At 47.1% G+C, this 14,418-nt stretch overlaps 16 non-coding genes across 16 annotated transcripts; all 16 read left to right on the top strand.

The window, feature by feature from the left end:
• Positions 1 to 172: 172 nt before the first annotated feature.
• Positions 173 to 254, top strand: Trnas-gcu (transfer RNA serine (anticodon GCU)). The gene has a single exon. It is a non-coding gene; the product is annotated as a tRNA-Ser (tRNA).
• Positions 255 to 1,063: 809 nt separating this feature from the next.
• Positions 1,064 to 1,145, top strand: Trnas-gcu (transfer RNA serine (anticodon GCU)). Its single transcript has one exon. It is a non-coding gene; the product is annotated as a tRNA-Ser (tRNA).
• An 841-nt stretch (positions 1,146 to 1,986) lies between these two features.
• Positions 1,987 to 2,068, top strand: Trnas-gcu (transfer RNA serine (anticodon GCU)). The gene has a single exon. It is a non-coding gene; the product is annotated as a tRNA-Ser (tRNA).
• Positions 2,069 to 2,877: 809 nt separating this feature from the next.
• Positions 2,878 to 2,959, top strand: Trnas-gcu (transfer RNA serine (anticodon GCU)). The gene has a single exon. It is a non-coding gene; the product is annotated as a tRNA-Ser (tRNA).
• An 841-nt stretch (positions 2,960 to 3,800) lies between these two features.
• Positions 3,801 to 3,882, top strand: Trnas-gcu (transfer RNA serine (anticodon GCU)). Its single transcript has one exon. It is a non-coding gene; the product is annotated as a tRNA-Ser (tRNA).
• Positions 3,883 to 4,691: 809 nt separating this feature from the next.
• On the top strand, positions 4,692 to 4,773 carry Trnas-gcu (transfer RNA serine (anticodon GCU)). The gene has a single exon. It is a non-coding gene; the product is annotated as a tRNA-Ser (tRNA).
• Positions 4,774 to 5,582: 809 nt separating this feature from the next.
• Trnas-gcu (transfer RNA serine (anticodon GCU)) lies at positions 5,583 to 5,664 on the top strand. Its single transcript has one exon. It is a non-coding gene; the product is annotated as a tRNA-Ser (tRNA).
• Positions 5,665 to 6,473: 809 nt separating this feature from the next.
• Positions 6,474 to 6,555, top strand: Trnas-gcu (transfer RNA serine (anticodon GCU)). Its single transcript has one exon. It is a non-coding gene; the product is annotated as a tRNA-Ser (tRNA).
• Positions 6,556 to 7,396: 841 nt separating this feature from the next.
• On the top strand, positions 7,397 to 7,478 carry Trnas-gcu (transfer RNA serine (anticodon GCU)). Its single transcript has one exon. It is a non-coding gene; the product is annotated as a tRNA-Ser (tRNA).
• An 809-nt stretch (positions 7,479 to 8,287) lies between these two features.
• On the top strand, positions 8,288 to 8,369 carry Trnas-gcu (transfer RNA serine (anticodon GCU)). Its single transcript has one exon. It is a non-coding gene; the product is annotated as a tRNA-Ser (tRNA).
• Positions 8,370 to 9,210: 841 nt separating this feature from the next.
• On the top strand, positions 9,211 to 9,292 carry Trnas-gcu (transfer RNA serine (anticodon GCU)). The gene has a single exon. It is a non-coding gene; the product is annotated as a tRNA-Ser (tRNA).
• Positions 9,293 to 10,100: 808 nt separating this feature from the next.
• On the top strand, positions 10,101 to 10,182 carry Trnas-gcu (transfer RNA serine (anticodon GCU)). Its single transcript has one exon. It is a non-coding gene; the product is annotated as a tRNA-Ser (tRNA).
• An 841-nt stretch (positions 10,183 to 11,023) lies between these two features.
• Trnas-gcu (transfer RNA serine (anticodon GCU)) lies at positions 11,024 to 11,105 on the top strand. Its single transcript has one exon. It is a non-coding gene; the product is annotated as a tRNA-Ser (tRNA).
• An 841-nt stretch (positions 11,106 to 11,946) lies between these two features.
• Positions 11,947 to 12,028, top strand: Trnas-gcu (transfer RNA serine (anticodon GCU)). Its single transcript has one exon. It is a non-coding gene; the product is annotated as a tRNA-Ser (tRNA).
• An 809-nt stretch (positions 12,029 to 12,837) lies between these two features.
• Positions 12,838 to 12,919, top strand: Trnas-gcu (transfer RNA serine (anticodon GCU)). The gene has a single exon. It is a non-coding gene; the product is annotated as a tRNA-Ser (tRNA).
• Positions 12,920 to 13,760: 841 nt separating this feature from the next.
• On the top strand, positions 13,761 to 13,842 carry Trnas-gcu (transfer RNA serine (anticodon GCU)). The gene has a single exon. It is a non-coding gene; the product is annotated as a tRNA-Ser (tRNA).
• Positions 13,843 to 14,418: the final 576 nt, after the last annotated feature.

Genomic DNA, 14,418 nt, shown 5'->3' with positions numbered 1-14,418 from the left:
TATGGACGGATGCTGTCATTAAACGATTCGCCAGTGGGAGCTTGGTCGGCCGCACTGCAGCTTGGCATTAGACGTTAACACCGGCCCAGTACCATGTTTTGAATGTGTTTTCGAATCGACAAATGTCTTCTTTCCGCAAGCACTCGCCAAAGACACAACTGTAGTTCCAGCAGACGAGGTGGCCGAGTGGTTAAGGCGTTGGACTGCTAATCCAATGTGCTCTGCACGCGTGGGTTCGAATCCCATCCTCGTCGAAGAAATTTACGTAAAGCACGCTTTTGCGGTCACTCCTTCTCCGTGCGAAACGCCACTCAGTAGTAACATCGACGCGTGTACGTGGCAGATAGCGTGTGTATGAAATAAGTGACTAAACTGCCTACCAGATGAAAGCGCACAACATTCCATAGCGTATGCCCTTCGAATTAAACATCAATTCGAGATCTATAAACCAATCAAATTTCGGCTCCAGCAAAGAGTATGTTGGTATTTGCCAACGACGAGTTCTTATTTATATTTAAGTGCATATCTGTCGCAGTCATTTTAACGTATCGTGCCTTTAATAATCCATCTCTTTAAAGTCAGGCCGCCATCTACAGAAGCCATTTGGCAGGGCCTACTGGAGAGACTTGAGTTTGCAGACATCCGTCGCTAGTGGCCGCCCAAACACCAAGCTCCATCGCAAACAGCAGGACAATCTTGGGCTAGGGGGGACGTCAAAACCTTGCAAGCAATATCAGTGTAGCGTATCGAGCTGTACGTTTCGTTGCAGTAAGTCGTGCAAAAGAATGCACAGCACCTTTCTCATTTGCATTAGACGACACTGCATGTCGATACAATGCTTATTCCTGCAGTAGATAATTGGGCCAATGATTTTACCCGATCGCATATCCATATGGACGGATGCTGTCATTAAACGATTCGCCAGTGGGAGCTTGGTCGGCCGCACTGCAGCTTGGCATTAGACGTTAACACCGGCCCAGTACCATGTTTTGAATGTGTTTTCGAATCGACAAATGTCTTCTTTCCGCAAGCACTCGCCAAAGACACAACTGTAGTTCCAGCAGACGAGGTGGCCGAGTGGTTAAGGCGTTGGACTGCTAATCCAATGTGCTCTGCACGCGTGGGTTCGAATCCCATCATCGTCGAAGAAATTTACGTAAAGCACGCTTTTGCGGTCACTCCTTCTCCGTGCGAAACGCCACTCAGTAGTAACATCGACGCGTGTACGTGGCAGATAGCGTGTGTATGAAATAAGTGACTAAACTGCCTACCAGATGAAAGCGCACAACATTCCATAGCGTATGCCCTTCGAATTAAACATCAATTCGAGATCTATAAACCAATCAAATTTCGGCTCCAGCAAAGAGTATGTTGGTATTTGCGAACGACGAGTTCTTATTTATATTTAAGTGCATATCTGTCGCAGTCATTTTAACGTATCGTGCCTTTAATAATCCATCTGTAGCACAACTGTCGCCTTCCGACAGTTTGTTCTTTAAAGTCAGGCCGCCATCTACAGAAGCCATTTGGCAGGGCCTACTGGAGAGACTTGAGTTTGCAGACATCCGTCGCTAGTGGCCGCCCAAACACCAAGCTCCATCGCAAACAGCAGGACAATCTTGGGCTAGGGGGGACGTCAAAACCTTGCAAGCAATATCAGTGTAGCGTATCGAGCTGTACGTTTCGTTGCAGTAAGTCGTGCAAAAGAATGCACAGCACCTTTCTCATTTGCATTAGACGACACTGCATGTCGATACAATGCTTATTCCTGCAGTAGATAATTGGGCCAATGATTTTACCCGATCGCATATCCATATGGACGGATGCTGTCATTAAACGATTCGCCAGTGGGAGCTTGGTCGGCCGCACTGCAGCTTGGCATTAGACGTTAACACCGGCCCAGTACCATGTTTTGAATGTGTTTTCGAATCGACAAATGTCTTCTTTCCGCAAGCACTCGCCAAAGACACAACTGTAGTTCCAGCAGACGAGGTGGCCGAGTGGTTAAGGCGTTGGACTGCTAATCCAATGTGCTCTGCACGCGTGGGTTCGAATCCCATCCTCGTCGAAGAAATTTACGTAAAGCACGCTTTTGCGGTCACTCCTTCTCCGTGCGAAACGCCACTCAGTAGTAACATCGACGCGTGTACGTGGCAGATAGCGTGTGTATGAAATAAGTGACTAAACTGCCTACCAGATGAAAGCGCACAACATTCCATAGCGTATGCCCTTCGAATTAAACATCAATTCGAGATCTATAAACCAATCAAATTTCGGCTCCAGCAAAGAGTATGTTGGTATTTGCCAACGACGAGTTCTTATTTATATTTAAGTGCATATCTGTCGCAGTCATTTTAACGTATCGTGCCTTTAATAATCCATCTCTTTAAAGTCAGGCCGCCATCTACAGAAGCCATTTGGCAGGGCCTACTGGAGAGACTTGAGTTTGCAGACATCCGTCGCTAGTGGCCGCCCAAACACCAAGCTCCATCGCAAACAGCAGGACAATCTTGGGCTAGGGGGGACGTCAAAACCTTGCAAGCAATATCAGTGTAGCGTATCGAGCTGTACGTTTCGTTGCAGTAAGTCGTGCAAAAGAATGCACAGCACCTTTCTCATTTGCATTAGACGACACTGCATGTCGATACAATGCTTATTCCTGCAGTAGATAATTGGGCCAATGATTTTACCCGATCGCATATCCATATGGACGGATGCTGTCATTAAACGATTCGCCAGTGGGAGCTTGGTCGGCCGCACTGCAGCTTGGCATTAGACGTTAACACCGGCCCAGTACCATGTTTTGAATGTGTTTTCGAATCGACAAATGTCTTCTTTCCGCAAGCACTCGCCAAAGACACAACTGTATTTCCAGCAGACGAGGTGGCCGAGTGGTTAAGGCGTTGGACTGCTAATCCAATGTGCTCTGCACGCGTGGGTTCGAATCCCATCATCGTCGAAGAAATTTACGTAAAGCACGCTTTTGCGGTCACTCCTTCTCCGTGCGAAACGCCACTCAGTAGTAACATCGACGCGTGTACGTGGCAGATAGCGTGTGTATGAAATAAGTGACTAAACTGCCTACCAGATGAAAGCGCACAACATTCCATAGCGTATGCCCTTCGAATTAAACATCAATTCGAGATCTATAAACCAATCAAATTTCGGCTCCAGCAAAGAGTATGTTGGTATTTGCGAACGGCGAGTTCTTATTTATATTTAAGTGCATATCTGTCGCAGTCATTTTAACGTATCGTGCCTTTAATAATCCATCTGTAGCACAACTGTCGCCTTCCGACAGTTTGTTCTTTAAAGTCAGGCCGCCATCTACAGAAGCCATTTGGCAGGGCCTACTGGAGAGACTTGAGTTTGCAGACATCCGTCGCTAGTGGCCGCCCAAACACCAAGCTCCATCGCAAACAGCAGGACAATCTTGGGCTAGGGGGGACGTCAAAACCTTGCAAGCAATATCAGTGTAGCGTATCGAGCTGTACGTTTCGTTGCAGTAAGTCGTGCAAAAGAATGCACAGCACCTTTCTCATTTGCATTAGACGACACTGCATGTCGATACAATGCTTATTCCTGCAGTAGATAATTGGGCCAATGATTTTACCCGATCGCATATCCATATGGACGGATGCTGTCATTAAACGATTCGCCAGTGGGAGCTTGGTCGGCCGCACTGCAGCTTGGCATTAGACGTTAACACCGGCCCAGTACCATGTTTTGAATGTGTTTTCGAATCGACAAATGTCTTCTTTCCGCAAGCACTCGCCAAAGACACAACTGTAGTTCCAGCAGACGAGGTGGCCGAGTGGTTAAGGCGTTGGACTGCTAATCCAATGTGCTCTGCACGCGTGGGTTCGAATCCCATCCTCGTCGAAGAAATTTACGTAAAGCACGCTTTTGCGGTCACTCCTTCTCCGTGCGAAACGCCACTCAGTAGTAACATCGACGCGTGTACGTGGCAGATAGCGTGTGTATGAAATAAGTGACTAAACTGCCTACCAGATGAAAGCGCACAACATTCCATAGCGTATGCCCTTCGAATTAAACATCAATTCGAGATCTATAAACCAATCAAATTTCGGCTCCAGCAAAGAGTATGTTGGTATTTGCCAACGACGAGTTCTTATTTATATTTAAGTGCATATCTGTCGCAGTCATTTTAACGTATCGTGCCTTTAATAATCCATCTCTTTAAAGTCAGGCCGCCATCTACAGAAGCCATTTGGCAGGGCCTACTGGAGAGACTTGAGTTTGCAGACATCCGTCGCTAGTGGCCGCCCAAACACCAAGCTCCATCGCAAACAGCAGGACAATCTTGGGCTAGGGGGGACGTCAAAACCTTGCAAGCAATATCAGTGTAGCGTATCGAGCTGTACGTTTCGTTGCAGTAAGTCGTGCAAAAGAATGCACAGCACCTTTCTCATTTGCATTAGACGACACTGCATGTCGATACAATGCTTATTCCTGCAGTAGATAATTGGGCCAATGATTTTACCCGATCGCATATCCATATGGACGGATGCTGTCATTAAACGATTCGCCAGTGGGAGCTTGGTCGGCCGCACTGCAGCTTGGCATTAGACGTTAACACCGGCCCAGTACCATGTTTTGAATGTGTTTTCGAATCGACAAATGTCTTCTTTCCGCAAGCACTCGCCAAAGACACAACTGTAGTTCCAGCAGACGAGGTGGCCGAGTGGTTAAGGCGTTGGACTGCTAATCCAATGTGCTCTGCACGCGTGGGTTCGAATCCCATCCTCGTCGAAGAAATTTACGTAAATCACGCTTTTGCGGTCACTCCTTCTCCGTGCGAAACGCCACTCAGTAGTAACATCGACGCGTGTACGTGGCAGATAGCGTGTGTATGAAATAAGTGACTAAACTGCCTACCAGATGAAAGCGCACAACATTCCATAGCGTATGCCCTTCGAATTAAACATCAATTCGAGATCTATAAACCAATCAAATTTCGGCTCCAGCAAAGAGTATGTTGGTATTTGCCAACGACGAGTTCTTATTTATATTTAAGTGCATATCTGTCGCAGTCATTTTAACGTATCGTGCCTTTAATAATCCATCTCTTTAAAGTCAGGCCGCCATCTACAGAAGCCATTTGGCAGGGCCTACTGGAGAGACTTGAGTTTGCAGACATCCGTCGCTAGTGGCCGCCCAAACACCAAGCTCCATCGCAAACAGCAGGACAATCTTGGGCTAGGGGGGACGTCAAAACCTTGCAAGCAATATCAGTGTAGCGTATCGAGCTGTACGTTTCGTTGCAGTAAGTCGTGCAAAAGAATGCACAGCACCTTTCTCATTTGCATTAGACGACACTGCATGTCGATACAATGCTTATTCCTGCAGTAGATAATTGGGCCAATGATTTTACCCGATCGCATATCCATATGGACGGATGCTGTCATTAAACGATTCGCCAGTGGGAGCTTGGTCGGCCGCACTGCAGCTTGGCATTAGACGTTAACACCGGCCCAGTACCATGTTTTGAATGTGTTTTCGAATCGACAAATGTCTTCTTTCCGCAAGCACTCGCCAAAGACACAACTGTAGTTCCAGCAGACGAGGTGGCCGAGTGGTTAAGGCGTTGGACTGCTAATCCAATGTGCTCTGCACGCGTGGGTTCGAATCCCATCCTCGTCGAAGAAATTTACGTAAAGCACGCTTTTGCGGTCACTCCTTCTCCGTGCGAAACGCCACTCAGTAGTAACATCGACGCGTGTACGTGGCAGATAGCGTGTGTATGAAATAAGTGACTAAACTGCCTACCAGATGAAAGCGCACAACATTCCATAGCGTATGCCCTTCGAATTAAACATCAATTCGAGATCTATAAACCAATCAAATTTCGGCTCCAGCAAAGAGTATGTTGGTATTTGCCAACGACGAGTTCTTATTTATATTTAAGTGCATATCTGTCGCAGTCATTTTAACGTATCGTGCCTTTAATAATCCATCTCTTTAAAGTCAGGCCGCCATCTACAGAAGCCATTTGGCAGGGCCTACTGGAGAGACTTGAGTTTGCAGACATCCGTCGCTAGTGGCCGCCCAAACACCAAGCTCCATCGCAAACAGCAGGACAATCTTGGGCTAGGGGGGACGTCAAAACCTTGCAAGCAATATCAGTGTAGCGTATCGAGCTGTACGTTTCGTTGCAGTAAGTCGTGCAAAAGAATGCACAGCACCTTTCTCATTTGCATTAGACGACACTGCATGTCGATACAATGCTTATTCCTGCAGTAGATAATTGGGCCAATGATTTTACCCGATCGCATATCCATATGGACGGATGCTGTCATTAAACGATTCGCCAGTGGGAGCTTGGTCGGCCGCACTGCAGCTTGGCATTAGACGTTAACACCGGCCCAGTACCATGTTTTGAATGTGTTTTCGAATCGACAAATGTCTTCTTTCCGCAAGCACTCGCCAAAGACACAACTGTAGTTCCAGCAGACGAGGTGGCCGAGTGGTTAAGGCGTTGGACTGCTAATCCAATGTGCTCTGCACGCGTGGGTTCGAATCCCATCATCGTCGAAGAAATTTACGTAAAGCACGCTTTTGCGGTCACTCCTTCTCCGTGCGAAACGCCACTCAGTAGTAACATCGACGCGTGTACGTGGCAGATAGCGTGTGTATGAAATAAGTGACTAAACTGCCTACCAGATGAAAGCGCACAACATTCCATAGCGTATGCCCTTCGAATTAAACATCAATTCGAGATCTATAAACCAATCAAATTTCGGCTCCAGCAAAGAGTATGTTGGTATTTGCGAACGGCGAGTTCTTATTTATATTTAAGTGCATATCTGTCGCAGTCATTTTAACGTATCGTGCCTTTAATAATCCATCTGTAGCACAACTGTCGCCTTCCGACAGTTTGTTCTTTAAAGTCAGGCCGCCATCTACAGAAGCCATTTGGCAGGGCCTACTGGAGAGACTTGAGTTTGCAGACATCCGTCGCTAGTGGCCGCCCAAACACCAAGCTCCATCGCAAACAGCAGGACAATCTTGGGCTAGGGGGGACGTCAAAACCTTGCAAGCAATATCAGTGTAGCGTATCGAGCTGTACGTTTCGTTGCAGTAAGTCGTGCAAAAGAATGCACAGCACCTTTCTCATTTGCATTAGACGACACTGCATGTCGATACAATGCTTATTCCTGCAGTAGATAATTGGGCCAATGATTTTACCCGATCGCATATCCATATGGACGGATGCTGTCATTAAACGATTCGCCAGTGGGAGCTTGGTCGGCCGCACTGCAGCTTGGCATTAGACGTTAACACCGGCCCAGTACCATGTTTTGAATGTGTTTTCGAATCGACAAATGTCTTCTTTCCGCAAGCACTCGCCAAAGACACAACTGTAGTTCCAGCAGACGAGGTGGCCGAGTGGTTAAGGCGTTGGACTGCTAATCCAATGTGCTCTGCACGCGTGGGTTCGAATCCCATCCTCGTCGAAGAAATTTACGTAAAGCACGCTTTTGCGGTCACTCCTTCTCCGTGCGAAACGCCACTCAGTAGTAACATCGACGCGTGTACGTGGCAGATAGCGTGTGTATGAAATAAGTGACTAAACTGCCTACCAGATGAAAGCGCACAACATTCCATAGCGTATGCCCTTCGAATTAAACATCAATTCGAGATCTATAAACCAATCAAATTTCGGCTCCAGCAAAGAGTATGTTGGTATTTGCCAACGACGAGTTCTTATTTATATTTAAGTGCATATCTGTCGCAGTCATTTTAACGTATCGTGCCTTTAATAATCCATCTCTTTAAAGTCAGGCCGCCATCTACAGAAGCCATTTGGCAGGGCCTACTGGAGAGACTTGAGTTTGCAGACATCCGTCGCTAGTGGCCGCCCAAACACCAAGCTCCATCGCAAACAGCAGGACAATCTTGGGCTAGGGGGGACGTCAAAACCTTGCAAGCAATATCAGTGTAGCGTATCGAGCTGTACGTTTCGTTGCAGTAAGTCGTGCAAAAGAATGCACAGCACCTTTCTCATTTGCATTAGACGACACTGCATGTCGATACAATGCTTATTCCTGCAGTAGATAATTGGGCCAATGATTTTACCCGATCGCATATCCATATGGACGGATGCTGTCATTAAACGATTCGCCAGTGGGAGCTTGGTCGGCCGCACTGCAGCTTGGCATTAGACGTTAACACCGGCCCAGTACCATGTTTTGAATGTGTTTTCGAATCGACAAATGTCTTCTTTCCGCAAGCACTCGCCAAAGACACAACTGTAGTTCCAGCAGACGAGGTGGCCGAGTGGTTAAGGCGTTGGACTGCTAATCCAATGTGCTCTGCACGCGTGGGTTCGAATCCCATCATCGTCGAAGAAATTTACGTAAAGCACGCTTTTGCGGTCACTCCTTCTCCGTGCGAAACGCCACTCAGTAGTAACATCGACGCGTGTACGTGGCAGATAGCGTGTGTATGAAATAAGTGACTAAACTGCCTACCAGATGAAAGCGCACAACATTCCATAGCGTATGCCCTTCGAATTAAACATCAATTCGAGATCTATAAACCAATCAAATTTCGGCTCCAGCAAAGAGTATGTTGGTATTTGCCAACGGCGAGTTCTTATTTATATTTAAGTGCATATCTGTCGCAGTCATTTTAACGTATCGTGCCTTTAATAATCCATCTGTAGCACAACTGTCGCCTTCCGACAGTTTGTTCTTTAAAGTCAGGCCGCCATCTACAGAAGCCATTTGGCAGGGCCTACTGGAGAGACTTGAGTTTGCAGACATCCGTCGCTAGTGGCCGCCCAAACACCAAGCTCCATCGCAAACAGCAGGACAATCTTGGGCTAGGGGGGACGTCAAAACCTTGCAAGCAATATCAGTGTAGCGTATCGAGCTGTACGTTTCGTTGCAGTAAGTCGTGCAAAAGAATGCACAGCACCTTTCTCATTTGCATTAGACGACACTGCATGTCGATACAATGCTTATTCCTGCAGTAGATAATTGGGCCAATGATTTTACCCGATCGCATATCCATATGGACGGATGCTGTCATTAAACGATTCGCCAGTGGGAGCTTGGTCGGCCGCACTGCAGCTTGGCATTAGACGTTAACACCGGCCCAGTACCATGTTTTGAATGTGTTTTCGAATCGACAAATGTCTTCTTTCCGCAAGCACTCGCCAAAGACACAACTGTAGTTCCAGCAGACGAGGTGGCCGAGTGGTTAAGGCGTTGGACTGCTAATCCAATGTGCTCTGCACGCGTGGGTTCGAATCCCATCCTCGTCGAAGAAATTTACGTAAAGCACGCTTTTGCGGTCACTCCTTCTCCGTGCGAAACGCCACTCAGTAGTAACATCGACGCGTGTACGTGGCAGATAGCGTGTGTATGAAATAAGTGACTAAACTGCCTACCAGATGAAAGCGCACAACATTCCATAGCGTATGCCCTTCGAATTAAACATCAATTCGAGATCTATAAACCAATCAAATTTCGGCTCCAGCAAAGAGTATGTTGGTATTTGCCAACGACGAGTTCTTATTTATATTTAAGTGCATATCTGTCGCAGTCATTTTAACGTATCGTGCCTTTAATAATCCATCTCTTTAAAGTCAGGCCGCCATCTACAGAAGCCATTTGGCAGGGCCTACTGGAGAGACTTGAGTTTGCAGACATCCGTCGCTAGTGGCCGCCCAAACACCAAGCTCCATCGCAAACAGCAGGACAATCTTGGGCTAGGGAGACGTCAAAACCTTGCAAGCAATATCAGTGTAGCGTATCGAGCTGTACGTTTCGTTGCAGTAAGTCGTGCAAAAGAATGCACAGCACCTTTCTCATTTGCATTAGACGACACTGCATGTCGATACAATGCTTATTCCTGCAGTAGATAATTGGGCCAATGATTTTACCCGATCGCATATCCATATGGACGGATGCTGTCATTAAACGATTCGCCAGTGGGAGCTTGGTCGGCCGCACTGCAGCTTGGCATTAGACGTTAACACCGGCCCAGTACCATGTTTTGAATGTGTTTTCGAATCGACAAATGTCTTCTTTCCGCAAGCACTCGCCAAAGACACAACTGTAGTTCCAGCAGACGAGGTGGCCGAGTGGTTAAGGCGTTGGACTGCTAATCCAATGTGCTCTGCACGCGTGGGTTCGAATCCCATCCTCGTCGAAGAAATTTACGTAAAGCACGCTTTTGCGGTCACTCCTTCTCCGTGCGAAACGCCACTCAGTAGTAACATCGACGCGTGTACGTGGCAGATAGCGTGTGTATGAAATAAGTGACTAAACTGCCTACCAGATGAAAGCGCACAACATTCCATAGCGTATGCCCTTCGAATTAAACATCAATTCGAGATCTATAAACCAATCAAATTTCGGCTCCAGCAAAGAGTATGTTGGTATTTGCCAACGACGAGTTCTTATTTATATTTAAGTGCATATCTGTCGCAGTCATTTTAACGTATCGTGCCTTTAATAATCCATCTGTAGCACAACTGTCGCCTTCCGACAGTTTGTTCTTTAAAGTCAGGCCGCCATCTACAGAAGCCATTTGGCAGGGCCTACTGGAGAGACTTGAGTTTGCAGACATCCGTCGCTAGTGGCCGCCCAAACACCAAGCTCCATCGCAAACAGCAGGACAATCTTGGGCTAGGGGGGACGTCAAAACCTTGCAAGCAATATCAGTGTAGCGTATCGAGCTGTACGTTTCGTTGCAGTAAGTCGTGCAAAAGAATGCACAGCACCTTTCTCATTTGCATTAGACGACACTGCATGTCGATACAATGCTTATTCCTGCAGTAGATAATTGGGCCAATGATTTTACCCGATCGCATATCCATATGGACGGATGCTGTCATTAAACGATTCGCCAGTGGGAGCTTGGTCGGCCGCACTGCAGCTTGGCATTAGACGTTAACACCGGCCCAGTACCATGTTTTGAATGTGTTTTCGAATCGACAAATGTCTTCTTTCCGCAAGCACTCGCCAAAGACACAACTGTAGTTCCAGCAGACGAGGTGGCCGAGTGGTTAAGGCGTTGGACTGCTAATCCAATGTGCTCTGCACGCGTGGGTTCGAATCCCATCCTCGTCGAAGAAATTTACGTAAAGCATGCTTTTGCGGTCACTCCTTCTCCGTGCGAAACGCCACTCAGTAGTAACATCGACGCGTGTACGTGGCAGATAGCGTGTGTATGAAATAAGTGACTAAACTGCCTACCAGATGAAAGCGCACAACATTCCATAGCGTATGCCCTTCGAATTAAACATCAATTCGAGATCTATAAACCAATCAAATTTCGGCTCCAGCAAAGAGTATGTTGGTATTTGCCAACGACGAGTTCTTATTTATATTTAAGTGCATATCTGTCGCAGTCATTTTAACGTATCGTGCCTTTAATAATCCATCTGTAGCACAACTGTCGCCTTCCGACAGTTTGTTCTTTAAAGTCAGGCCGCCATCTACAGAAGCCATTTGGCAGGGCCTACTGGAGAGACTTGAGTTTGCAGACATCCGTCGCTAGTGGCCGCCCAAACACCAAGCTCCATCGCAAACAGCAGGACAATCTTGGGCTAGGGGGGACGTCAAAACCTTGCAAGCAATATCAGTGTAGCGTATCGAGCTGTACGTTTCGTTGCAGTAAGTCGTGCAAAAGAATGCACAGCACCTTTCTCATTTGCATTAGACGACACTGCATGTCGATACAATGCTTATTCCTGCAGTAGATAATTGGGCCAATGATTTTACCCGATCGCATATCCATATGGACGGATGCTGTCATTAAACGATTCGCCAGTGGGAGCTTGGTCGGCCGCACTGCAGCTTGGCATTAGACGTTAACACCGGCCCAGTACCATGTTTTGAATGTGTTTTCGAATCGACAAATGTCTTCTTTCCGCAAGCACTCGCCAAAGACACAACTGTAGTTCCAGCAGACGAGGTGGCCGAGTGGTTAAGGCGTTGGACTGCTAATCCAATGTGCTCTGCACGCGTGGGTTCGAATCCCATCCTCGTCGAAGAAATTTACGTAAAGCACGCTTTTGCGGTCACTCCTTCTCCGTGCGAAACGCCACTCAGTAGTAACATCGACGCGTGTACGTGGCAGATAGCGTGTGTATGAAATAAGTGACTAAACTGCCTACCAGATGAAAGCGCACAACATTCCATAGCGTATGCCCTTCGAATTAAACATCAATTCGAGATCTATAAACCAATCAAATTTCGGCTCCAGCAAAGAGTATGTTGGTATTTGCCAACGACGAGTTCTTATTTATATTTAAGTGCATATCTGTCGCAGTCATTTTAACGTATCGTGCCTTTAATAATCCATCTCTTTAAAGTCAGGCCGCCATCTACAGAAGCCATTTGGCAGGGCCTACTGGAGAGACTTGAGTTTGCAGACATCCGTCGCTAGTGGCCGCCCAAACACCAAGCTCCATCGCAAACAGCAGGACAATCTTGGGCTAGGGGGGACGTCAAAACCTTGCAAGCAATATCAGTGTAGCGTATCGAGCTGTACGTTTCGTTGCAGTAAGTCGTGCAAAAGAATGCACAGCACCTTTCTCATTTGCATTAGACGACACTGCATGTCGATACAATGCTTATTCCTGCAGTAGATAATTGGGCCAATGATTTTACCCGATCGCATATCCATATGGACGGATGCTGTCATTAAACGATTCGCCAGTGGGAGCTTGGTCGGCCGCACTGCAGCTTGGCATTAGACGTTAACACCGGCCCAGTACCATGTTTTGAATGTGTTTTCGAATCGACAAATGTCTTCTTTCCGCAAGCACTCGCCAAAGACACAACTGTAGTTCCAGCAGACGAGGTGGCCGAGTGGTTAAGGCGTTGGACTGCTAATCCAATGTGCTCTGCACGCGTGGGTTCGAATCCCATCATCGTCGAAGAAATTTACGTAAAGCACGCTTTTGCGGTCACTCCTTCTCCGTGCGAAACGCCACTCAGTAGTAACATCGACGCGTGTACGTGGCAGATAGCGTGTGTATGAAATAAGTGACTAAACTGCCTACCAGATGAAAGCGCACAACATTCCATAGCGTATGCCCTTCGAATTAAACATCAATTCGAGATCTATAAACCAATCAAATTTCGGCTCCAGCAAAGAGTATGTTGGTATTTGCGAACGGCGAGTTCTTATTTATATTTAAGTGCATATCTGTCGCAGTCATTTTAACGTATCGTGCCTTTAATAATCCATCTGTAGCACAACTGTCGCCTTCCGACAGTTTGTTCTTTAAAGTCAGGCCGCCATCTACAGAAGCCATTTGGCAGGGCCTACTGGAGAGACTTGAGTTTGCAGACATCCGTCGCTAGTGGCCGCCCAAACACCAAGCTCCATCGCAAACAGCAGGACAATCTTGGGCTAGGGGGGACGTCAAAACCTTGCAAGCAATATCAGTGTAGCGTATCGAGCTGTACGTTTCGTTGCAGTAAATCGTGCAAAAGAATGCACAGCACCTTTCTCATTTGCATTAGACGACACTGCATGTCGATACAATGCTTATTCCTGCAGTAGATAATTGGGCCAATGATTTTACCCGATCGCATATCCATATGGACGGATGCTGTCATTAAACGATTCGCCAGTGGGAGCTTGGTCGGCCGCACTGCAGCTTGGCATTAGACGTTAACACCGGCCCAGTACCATGTTTTGAATGTGTTTTCGAATCGACAAATGTCTTCTTTCCGCAAGCACTCGCCAAAGACACAACTGTAGTTCCAGCAGACGAGGTGGCCGAGTGGTTAAGGCGTTGGACTGCTAATCCAATGTGCTCTGCACGCGTGGGTTCGAATCCCATCCTCGTCGAAGAAATTTACGTAAAGCACGCTTTTGCGGTCACTCCTTCTCCGTGCGAAACGCCACTCAGTAGTAACATCGACGCGTGTACGTGGCAGATAGCGTGTGTATGAAATAAGTGACTAAACTGCCTACCAGATGAAAGCGCACAACATTCCATAGCGTATGCCCTTCGAATTAAACATCAATTCGAGATCTATAAACCAATCAAATTTCGGCTCCAGCAAAGAGTATGTTGGTATTTGCCAACGACGAGTTCTTATTTATATTTAAGTGCATATCTGTCGCAGTCATTTTAACGTATCGTGCCTTTAATAATCCATCTCTTTAAAGTCAGGCCGCCATCTACAGAAGCCATTTGGCAGGGCCTACTGGAGAGACTTGAGTTTGCAGACATCCGTCGCTAGTGGCCGCCCAAACACCAAGCTCCATCGCAAACAGCAGGACAATCTTGGGCTAGGGGGGACGTCAAAACCTTGCAAGCAATATCAGTGTAGCGTATCGAGCTGTACGTTTCGTTGCAGTAAGTCGTGCAAAAGAATGCACAGCACCTTTCTCATTTGCATTAGACGACACTGCATGTCG

Source organism: Schistocerca serialis, chromosome 2 (genome assembly GCF_023864345.2).
Source record: "Schistocerca serialis cubense isolate TAMUIC-IGC-003099 chromosome 2, iqSchSeri2.2, whole genome shotgun sequence".
NCBI classification, from domain to species: Eukaryota; Metazoa; Arthropoda; class Insecta; order Orthoptera; family Acrididae; genus Schistocerca; species Schistocerca serialis.
This window is presented reverse-complemented; position numbering and strand designations above follow the sequence as displayed.